At 29.8% G+C, this 11,740-nt stretch overlaps 1 pseudogene; it reads left to right on the forward strand.

The window, feature by feature from the left end:
• Window positions 1–9,473: 9,473 nt before the first annotated feature.
• LOC133029031 (uncharacterized) lies at window positions 9,474–11,504 on the forward strand (annotated as a pseudogene).
• Window positions 11,505–11,740: the final 236 nt, after the last annotated feature.

Below are 11,740 nucleotides of genomic sequence, written 5' to 3' on the forward strand. Positions count from 1 at the left end.
ATATCTCAAAATTGGCCAAAACTAGGGTTCTGAAAATTCCCCCAACAGGTAGACCGGTTCCCAACCGGCATCCCGGTTCTGGGTCACCAACCGGTCGTCCGGTTGGTACAGACCACCCAGAACCGGAATTCCGGTTCTACTGCTGGGAACCAAAAATCATCCCCCTTGATTCAATTCAATCCCAAACTTTACCAAACTCTCCAGTATACCTATACAATGCATATACAATGATTTCCAGGCAGCAATTCACTGAACAAATCATCACAACTCAAGTTGCCATTAATGAACAAAGCTTTACATTCAAAGCTCAAGGTTGCACAAAGCTCAACCCAATCAACAATACTAGCTGCTAGGAACTTAATTTAACTCAAATAACTTATACAATTCGAACCCTAAGCAAAAACAAACCTAACAGCCCCTATCAAACCAAAACACCAATTCAACCTAACTTAAAAGCTTGAAAATAAATAACCATTAGTCTAGGGCTTTACCTCACTTCCAATAGCTAAAATCCTTGCTGAAAATCCAAGGAAATGAAAGGAAGAAATCTGGTTTGCCTTTGACTTTTCCCCAGCCGAAAGCAAGAAAGAGAGAGGAAAGGTTTATGTTGATTTTTCTATTTTCTCTAAATGGGAAAAAGCTTAAGGAAAATCCATTTTCCCTTGCTGAAAATATCTTTGCTAGGTGTCAATCACCCAAAAAGCCACCTATCTCTTATTCCTTTCAAATGACAAAAATTCCCTTTAAGGCATAACTTAGGTATTTCTAAAGCTAGGGGTAAAATGGTCAATTCCATAACCCCGCTCAATCCCGATAATTTATTTTCTCTAAAATATTTCCCACTATAAAGTAAGGTTCTAAACTTACCCATGTGATCAATCTAGCCATCCATCGCATTTTCCGTTGTCGCCGAGCAAAAATTACAAAATTAACATATTTCACATATAAGCTAAATAATACCCCTAGAGTTTAATAAAATCTCCGGAATTGAGAAATTCTAACTCTAATATTTATTTCTAAATATTGGGGTCCACATTAAAAATTAATTCACAAATAATAATAAAATAATAAAAATTAGTGCTAATTGCCTTTTCTAATCCACATTACTAGAGCGGTCATTACATAAAAGGTACTCTAGACACTGGTATTTTGTTCAGTAAGGAGAACTAGTACAAGGAAGAAATCACCGGTTTTGTGGGCTTAGATTTTGCAGCAAACCTTGACACTAGATGTAGAAGGAGTCTATAGATGGCTGCATTAGCTGAATAGTTGGCTGCTATAGAAGCCATCAAGGAGGCTATATGGCTTAAGGGATTGACAGAGGAGTTAGGTTTCAAATCTGAGGATATCACAGTTTATTGTGACAATCAAAGTGCTTTACATCTCAAGAAAAATCCAATGTTTCATGAGAGGTCAAAGTACATTGATATCAAGTTAGACTTCATAAGGGATATTGTGTCATCCAAGAAGGTGCAAGTGAAGAAAATAAGCACACATCATAACCTTATATTTTCACTAAAAATGTAACTAGAGACAAGTTTAGGCACTGTCTAAACTTGTTAAGAAGGACATTTAATGTCCTCACTTATATAGGGTTTGTGTTCACATTTAATGTCTTATTTTAGATCACAGTTTAAGTGCGTCTAATCAGGTAGAATTGTTGGGATATATTAAACTCATTTAACCTGTCAAGTCAGTATGTCCATCTATTTGCTCATCTGATGAATCTGAAAAAAGCTGCTGCTATTTATAACAGTTGGCTTTAATACCAACTTAAAGGGGACCCACCAACAACTATATATAGGGGTTCCTCTATTCTCAAAAGAGGGTGTATTCTGATCTCTAATCTCTAAAGCTCATACTTTTAGATTCAGTTATGAGTGAGAGTCCAAGATCATAGTCAGTGTGTGTGGATGGATGTAAAAGGGAGTATCACTCTTGAAGTGATTTCCCTCAATTTGAGGCATTTCTTTGTAATTACTTAATGTGTTGAGTTGTAATCTTGAGCTCATTCTATTGTGTACTACTGGCTATTCCTATTCAATAAATTAGATCCTTCATTTATTCATTATCAAGCTAATTTTTCTTTGTATATTTTCAATGAAGTTCAAGTTTTGGTTTTGTGATTAATTTTAGTTTTAAATTGTGTTTCTTAAACATTGTTACTGCTGTAATAATTACATGTTTTGAGGGCGAGAATTCACGATACTTCTAAAAGCTTGTTTTGTAGTATTGAGTATTAATTCTGAAACTTACACATTGTTATTTTTTCCTTCTCTTCAATATATTTTCATACTTTTTTAATTTTACCTTAATTATTAATTTTTCAAAATAAGAATATTTATTTAACTAAATTATCAATAATATTGTATAGTATAATACATTATTAAAAAAAACTAAAAAAATAATTAAATATACGCACATAATTTCGAACTACGAACAATATATTCATGATTAATTAAAAAAGAAACACTATTTGACTTACAAGAATTTCCTAGCTACAATTAAATTGCACCTTGTAAAACACGCTGTCTTTAATTTTTCCTGTAAATTAATTTGAACAATTCAAACTACTTACTTGATTAGTCCGACCTAAACTATTCCTTTTACTTGACTTTTTCTTTTTTCAAAAAAATATTATTACATATGAGAATTTAGCTTTTTTTTTTGTTAGGCATTATATTACATGTAAAATACAAATTCACATTTCATTTACAAAAATATCTTCATAAGATGTGGACAATATTTATATATTTTATGTGATTTTAATTGCCAAAATATCTCTTACACTATTACTTACACAATCAGAAGATGATTGGACGGTAGTTGCGCGCGTGGTTGTGCTGCATCAGACGAAAGTTTCAATTAGACGAAAGTTGCTGGGTAGTTGGCCAAAAGTTGCATCAGATGAAGGTTTCAATCAGACAAAAGTTGCAGGGTGGTTGGTTGAAGGTTGCTTCAGATCGATGAAGGTTTTAATAAGACGAAGGTTGCAGGGTGGTTGGTCGAAGGTTGCGCATAAGACGAAATAACTGTTAGCAAAATGTTTATGCAACTATTATGAAACATTAAAAATCAGAACAGTATTTTCACGTACTTAACTCTATCTACATGTCTCTTTATAATTTAATATGAACAAAATCACAATTAAAAATTTGGAAAACAACGAAAATACACAAGGACAAACATTTTACTATAGTATTGATATAATTTTTTTTGGATTATACTTGAGTTAGACTGTTTGGGAACTCCAATTCAACTTTTTGAGATCTACATTTCATGAATCTGAAAATTGAAGTTAGGACATTAGTTTTATGCAAATTAAATTAGATTTCTAGTTGAATTTTAGTTTCGTGGTAGTTTTTCTACACTTTTTTTTTCTTGAATTTGAAACAACCCCTGTTTTGATTGATTCTGATCGTCTTCTTAGGTGAAGTCGCAGGAATTAATGTTGGTTCTCTTTCTGGTTGAATTTTCGTTTTAGTTGCGTTAGGTTACTGTGTGGTTGCGCGATGGTGTTCCAGGAAGCATGGATCCTGAGTTGAAGGTGTGTGTAAGTGGTATTTGTGTAATTTTTTTTATATTTGGACGGTATATTTGTTGGCTAGCTGGATGTATTTTTGTAATGTTGTTACTTTTTTTTGGTTAAAACTGAAAAAAAAAAATCTATTGCTAAAAGGTATTACTAGTGTCTAGTACTCTCCTTAGGGTCATATCGCTATTAATATAATTAATTATCAGATCTCATATAATTTAAAAAAAGGGGTCTTTTTAATATTATACCTAAAATTGATTTTATTTATAAAAATACATTTAAGAAAATTATTTGCACAAATACCGATTGCCACGTCAGCATAAATACCGAAATATAAAATAATTACCGAAAATTGAAAAAAATAAAAAAATCTCGCTTCCAGAAATTTCAGTGTTTTGCAAATTTTAAAAAAAGCAACCTTTTGGTTGCTTTTGATGTGAATAATATATCAATTAGTTACTTTTTATTAGAAAAAAATTAATTCAAGATAATTTTTTTCTCATACACATTTGGTTCCTTATTTTGATCAGACAACTTTAAAATTAATATATATATATATATATATAATAATTTTCATATTGTAACTAATTCTATTATGTTTTAGATACTATTTGGTAACTTTATAAGTTTTTTTATTAACATATTAAATTCTTTTTATTAAATAAATTTATTATTAGTATACTATATTTTAACTTTTAAATACAAAATAACAATAGACTTTAAGTTAAGTTATGATGTTACTTGATATGTTAAAGTTTATTAAATTTTAAATTTTATTACTTTTTGTTACAAAATATAAAAAATGAATAAAAAAGTTTCTTTTAACACTGATCGTCCTTTTTCGGAGTCACTAAAATGTAAGAGAGATATCTAAATGTTAGAGGAAAAATAAAAAAAACTAAGAGAAATAATAAATTTAGAGAAAAAGAATAATAAAAAAATAATAATAAATGAAGAAGATTTTTTCAAAAAAAACAAATTAATAAATAAATGAAGAAGATAATAATGTCAGAAAAAGAAAAAGTAAACAAAAAGGAAAAAAAAAGTAAAAAGATAAATATTGGAGGAGACTTATAATTTCTTGTTTAGATTTTAAATTATAGTGTGTTATTTTGTTGTTTAAGAAACCTTAGTCTAACTTTTAATTTTAGTCATTTTTTTTGTAGCAGAAAAATATATGCTTCTAACATGTCAAAATGATCACTTTAAAAAATAGATTATAATAGTGTAATTTTTGTGTCCAAATAATAAATTGCGTGGCTGAAAAAACTTTTGAAATAAAAAAAAAAATAAAGAAAGTGAGAATAATAACAATTTGTGTCGTTTATTCACATAAAAAAAAAAATCTGATTGTATATCAACTAAGAGAGTCAATAAAATGTAAAAGAAAAACATATGGTTAATTTTTAATTTTAGTAGGCGTGTAGCGGTATTTAAAACAATAAAATGGTCTAAGAAAATTTCATAAATAATTTACAATTCACGTTGATACATATAATTATTTCTTTCTAAAACTACTAATTAGATTAAAAAACAAAAAAGAATGTAAAAAAATAAAAAAAAAAGAATAGAATGTAAAAAAAAAAAATATATTTGATCAACCTAGTTTACTGTTATTTTGAAAAAAATAAGATTTTTATAACAAAATAAAGAAAAAAAAAAAAAAGCTACTGCCTAGAAAAAGGAAAAAAAAAAACTAGCATGTAGGCAGAGTTTAGGAGAGAGAAGCAATAAATATACATTGGTATACCTATCAAAAAGAAATGCCTAAATTGTGAGTATTAAAATAGGTAAGGGTAAATTCTTAAATAATTTAATAATAATAGTTGTTGGTGTAAATATTTCTTAAAAAAATTATTTTTAGATAATATTCCTAACCAATTATAGACGCCACCTATAAAAGAGTGCTTGGTACGGGTTCCCAATAGCTAGGCTCATAAAATCTTACAAGGGAATTATACAGTATACTCCACACATATGTTGATGAGCTTAATTATATATAATCTCAATAACACACGAGCACCTGTAGAGAAAATAATTAGTGTGGAACTTTTAACGATAAATAGGGGTACATGAATAGCAACACATTATGTTGAGAGACAAACACCAATAACTTGTAAAGATATTAGATATATAAACGTTAACCTTACTCTTACTCACAGAGTCGGTTCTAGGTGTAGGCGAGATAGGGCTGTGCTTAGGGTCCAACCCTAGAGAGCAACAAAAGATATGAAAAATCTGAATTTATTTTAATTTAGTGATATGATAAATATATTTATATTAACAATCAAATAGCAGTATGGCAAGAGGAGCTTCACTAGAATAATCACTCAAAACTCCACCGTTTGTTTTAGAGCAAAAAACCCTACGGGTAAGCAAAATACTCAGTGGTCCTTTTACTTGACTTTTTTAACACAAAGAAGAATAGAATAAAAAAGACATTAATTGATTAAGGACTTGTTTTGGTCTCCAAGTCCAACACAACTTGTTATAACATAACTGGTAAATCCATAAATTAATCTTTGATTAATTAAGTCTATGTCGTTGCTCTTCTTTCATTAATTATATGGTCAATTATTTATAGACATATCACATTATTTCATTATTTCATAGTAGAATTATATATGAGATAGAAAGTATTCATTTAGTTATATTTCGTAAATCACACGGTTACCATGTTTGATATATTCTTCAAATGAATATCTTTTCACACAAGAGTTTCAATATATATGTATATATATATAAGATATGAAGAGTAGTATACATATATATTTATATATATATATATGTAGAGAGAGAGAGGAAAATCACAAATATTAGGCAGTAATTAACAATGATATATATTTATTATAATTAAATATAAAGGAGATGAAATTCTGTTCAATCCTTATTAGTTATATGTTACTGAGCTTTGTTCTTGTATGTGTATTATCATCCAATATCTCTGTGGCACGAAAGCCCTTCGTTCGTATAGGTGTGTGTTAGTAAAACTAGTAATTAGTTTTTCTTTTCACAATACTTAGCTGAAACGCACATATATTTTTAATATAAATATATATATATATATTAATTTGACTTCATATGAATCATATATATATATAGTGCTACTACTGCTCTCACTTACAAATTATTTGCAGATGATGATAATGTGATTTTTCGAAAATTGTTGAGAGAAAATCTTTGGTCTCCTCCACCACCAAAGAAAGCACCGGGTCCAGGTGCTCGATAATCTATATGTAAATATAGAGAATTGCTTAAAGATTTTATTGGTGCAGAGGTATCAGCTTGCTATTGGTGTAATTATGTATTGAGTCCCATACTTAAGAAAATAACTTTTAAATAATATTGTTAACCAATTTTAAGGCGCGAGCTGATAACAATGCTATGTAAATATAGCTTTTATTATTATTTACACTTATTAAAATGGATATTTTGTGTAAGTGAACGTACAGCAACACTGTTGGCCAGCACATGTTGACTAGTACTCGTGGAATGAGTGTCGATTATTCACCAATAATGTTTTTGAAACGTTATTAGAAACATTTGTTGGTAACGTACCGACTCCAATATGTAAAGTTCCCTAGTTATCAATATAAGATTTGTTCAATAAGAAATTATATCAATTAATTGTAGCAGCAAATCATGAGTATGGGAGTACCTATATATATATATATAAATATATTTAACCTGACAAGTTTCTCTATTATTACCTTTTGATTTGAAACTCTCACATATTCATATAATACGAGAAAATTACACTTTATACTTTTTTTATATTGTCCTCTTTTATTTTTACCTTCTTTTTTAAAATCTATCATTTTTATCTCTTTTTTTAAACATTGTACCAATTTTGCCCCTGTCACTTCAAGATACTCTCCATGTGATTCTCTTATGTAAGGGTATTTTGGGTACAATACATATAAAAAGAGGTATGTTTCAAATAAATATAAAATTAAAGGTAAATTTGATTAATTGATGAATAAAAGAGACATTTTTCAACTTACCCCATATTGCATTCGGTATTTACTTTAAATTGACAACATTATAAAATATAATATTTAGATACATATAATAATAATCTCACCTAATAATTAATAATATTTTTTCTTTAATTTTTAATTGTATCACTTTCAAATAACATAGAAAAAAACTAGCATAAATTTAGTATACGTGCCTCGCACGTAGTTTTTGGCTAGTATATGTATATATATCTTTATATATTAAAAGTGCCTATCTAACGGCAATTCTTGGTTTAACAAGAATTCTTGGTTTAACGATTCTTTTATTTTTTTTAATGCCAAAAAAATAATTTTTTATTTTTTTTTAAACGGGTTCTTTTAACGCCGTTAACTTTTTTCTTATAAAAATATATATATATAAAAAAAAAATTCATCTCAATCGTTTCTTAGCCAGGTCTTTCTTTTACCCTATTTCCCTATTTATAAAACACGCATTTGGGGATTCTGATTTCTCTCCCGCTGGTACCTTCACGGCTCGATTGAAGACTTGGAATCATGGTGGTCAGGTGTGTTTGCTCTTTTCATTCCAAGTTGTTTTGATGAGAAAATTCACGCAAAATAAGTTACCAGTAAGAGGTATTTGGTTTAAATTTTATGTTTCTGATTGAATTTCGGTATGATTGAAATGGGTATATTGTTAAACTAATGAACGAGTTCAAAATTTTGATTTTGATTTGAATTTTAGTTTTGCTTATTTGGTAATATTCAAAAGAGAGTTAAACGTTAAACAATTTGCTCGGCAGGAGAATTTGTAGATGAATAATGGTGGATGCTTCTGTTTATATCTGATCCATTTGCCAATTTACAGTAGAAACAATAGCAGAATCCTTGTTAAGGATTCATACTCAAAATGAATGGTTCTTTTCTAACATTACTTGTATCTATAGTGCTCCAGCTTTTGTGGGCATCAAATTGTTGTTTGTTCCCACAAGGTTGTAAGCGTTTTGCACGATATACTATTTATTTTTCAGCATTTATTTCAAATCCACTCTCCATCCATGTTTCTGAGTTTCTCTTGTTACTAAGTGAAAAACGTTGAGGTGAATGCCTATTGGCCGACCGTCGGGTTAAATTTTTGACTTTATTGTAACGAGACTTTAACAAAGCCGCGATTTTCGAGGAATGCATTTTTTGCGCAGGAGAAGGAAAAGTTTTCGGTGATTTAAATTTCTTATGAACTTTCTTTCTTGGGGTTTTTCTTAATTAAGAAGTTTTAACCATACTCATACTAATCTTTTCGAAGCTCTTGCAAGAAGATGATTTTTATACGATAAGATTGCCATCAAATGTTTTGAGTCCTCCCGGGAGGGAATTTGTTATTTCATCGTTGAAAGCGGTGAGGGCTCTTGCATTATTAGATGGTCTTTGTTTTGCATGTTGATCGTATACTATAATACTTAAGTGCAATTTGTTGGCAAGATTTTTTTTCAACCAAGCCATCCTGGCCATGCTAAAATGATTGTTATGTTATAACTTCATATCATTAATGACAATATTTATGTATTTCGCAGATGTCTTCCACGAGATGGCTTGGATGAGCATATTGTTATCAACACCGTAAGTTTCAATCTTACCTATGTCTTCTAAATTCTCTCTTTATTTCTCTCAACGTTTAGGCACGCTTAGATTCATGTCAACTTCTTCATTACATATGACATTGTGCAAAATTGAAATTAAAACAGATTCTATGTTTCATTGCCAAAAAGATGTTGCTACGTGATTCACGTGCATCGTAAAAGATAGATAACATCCAACTAGCACCGCAATAAGTTCCATTTTTTTTTCTTCTAAGGATATATGTTTTGTGATCATTGAGTAATCTTTACATTATCCTTCTTTTGCAGGACGGTGTCAATATCTTGGGTGTTACTTATGGGTCCCCTGGGGCATGCCCATATCCTCGACATTGAAACTTGTAAGTACACATTTTGGTATTGTTGATTGATAAAAGACAATAGATAAATATAAGACCTTTATGAAGAAAAAGGATGGTGTCTTTTCTTATAACTAAATTATAACTAAAGATAAAATGGGTGTTGATTACTATAACATATTGAAGGTGAATAGGAACGCCACAGATGATGATTTGAAGAAAGCTTACAGGAGATTGGCCATGAAATGGCACCCTGATAAGAATCGTAATAACAAAAAGGAAGCCGAAGCTACATTTAAGCATCTCTCGAGGCTTATGAGGCAAGTTCTTTTCTTTTGTTCATTGATGTTTGTTTAAGCTTCTTGAGTTCATTTTAATTGATGGGTTTTGCTCTTTTTTTGTATTATTGGAATTATATTGTTTGATATTGGGATATGAGATCATAGTTCATGATTCCTTATGTTAAAACTTCATGGGTTATTTTGTATTGTTTTAACTTCAAAAGTAATAATTGGGATATGAGGTAAGTTTGTTTTGCCATTGGGATTGAGACTTTTCTCGTTGTTTTGTTCTTAAGATTTGGATGCTATTGGGATTTTCATGGTGTTATTCTTTGTTAGATAGAACGGTAATGATGTAAACAGGTTTATGTAGATTTTTCTATAAAGGGCATGAGCTTGCTTGTTTCATTTACACATTATATGAATGAATGTATTGGCTATAAAATTCATATTTCATTTAAGCTTGTTGTGTTTAGGAATGAAAAATGTGAATTTGATGACTTCATGTATTGAGTGATCCTCATAAGAAACAAATTTATGATCAATATGGTGAAGAAGGATTAAAGGACATGCCACCACCAGAACTTCGGATCTCCATTTGGAAATGGAGGTTGCTCAAATGGGTTTAATCAAAGGAATGCAGAGGACATCTTTGCGAGTTCTTTGGAAGTAGTCCTTTTAGTTTTGGTTCATCGGGACCAGGGAGATTTATGAGGTTTCGGTCGGATGTAGGAGGAGGAAATTTTGGTGGATTCGGTGGTGGTGAAAATATTTTCCTGGTCATATAGTGAAGGTCTTGTTCCAAAGAAACCACCACCGTGGAGAGCAAATTGCCTTGCAGCCTTGAGGAACTATATTCGGCTCAACTAGGAAAATGAAAATCTCAAGAACTGTAGCATGTGCCAATGGGTATGTATTTTTCTAAATGACTCCTCTCTTTGATAAAATCTTTGAATAACATATCTAGCTAAGTGTCATATAGAAAACATTAGTCATTTGGCTAGGCTTCGCTTCGTTTATAGCTTCTTAGGAAGCTCTTCCGTAAAGCTATTAGTCCCTGGTTGGCATGTATTGGGGAATTCTTGCTTTCTAAATTGTGCTTTTTTCAAAATGCTGTAAACATATTTATTTTACTTGAAATCTTGCAGTTCACAGAAAAAGGGCAAATTTTTGTCACAGTTCATCTTGTTGAGGAGGTAATTGAGTAATTGACTCGATAGATGTTGAGACTGAAACCTCATCAAAGAACACTTTTATTGCAATTTTTCTAGGATTTTCAATTGCGTGGGTACTGATTTTGCTGCCCTTTTATATTTTAAAGTTATTTGTTTTGTGAAAAAAATAGTAATAATAATAATTTGTTTATATATGTGTAAGTATATTTGTGGGTTTGTTTAAATTGTATAATATTTTTTGTAAGTATATATGTGTAAGTATTTTTGTGTAAGTATTTTTGTGGGTTTGAGTTGAATTTACATAATTTTTTAATTACTTTTATTTGGCATTTTTTTTACAAGTACCCTCATAACATAACTTCTCTCTGGTAATTCCAGTGAAATAGAAACTCGCAGCTGTTTGTGTACACCACAAAATTGTATAATATGGCAATCGAGACCGATGGAACAAATGGCTCTCTTATTTTGCTGAAGCAAGGAGCTGAAGCTGTGAGTAGTAAATTGATGAAAATACTTATAGTTTGTTTAAAGAACTATGTAAAATGAGATCCAAATACATGTCATGATGCTTGGCTTCTTTTCACACGTTTAGTGAATATTAACACTGGCAATTTATTGTTATTTTCTGTTGTTTTTTTTTTGTTTAAATATGAATTTGAATTAAAGTAATATATACGTGTATATTAAATAAATATAAATATACATGTGTTTCCTATTTAAAAGTTATTTGAATGTTATTCAAATTATTGTTATTTTTTTTATTTTTTTTTTAAGAAACTGAATATTTTTAGTTATGCTCATAAATATCATCATGAAATAAGGAAGCAGTTTTAATTTGAAAATTGTTAATTTTTTGA

The sequence above is a fragment of the Cannabis sativa genome, chromosome 6 (assembly GCF_029168945.1).
Source record: "Cannabis sativa cultivar Pink pepper isolate KNU-18-1 chromosome 6, ASM2916894v1, whole genome shotgun sequence".
Taxonomy (NCBI): domain Eukaryota; kingdom Viridiplantae; phylum Streptophyta; class Magnoliopsida; order Rosales; family Cannabaceae; genus Cannabis; species Cannabis sativa.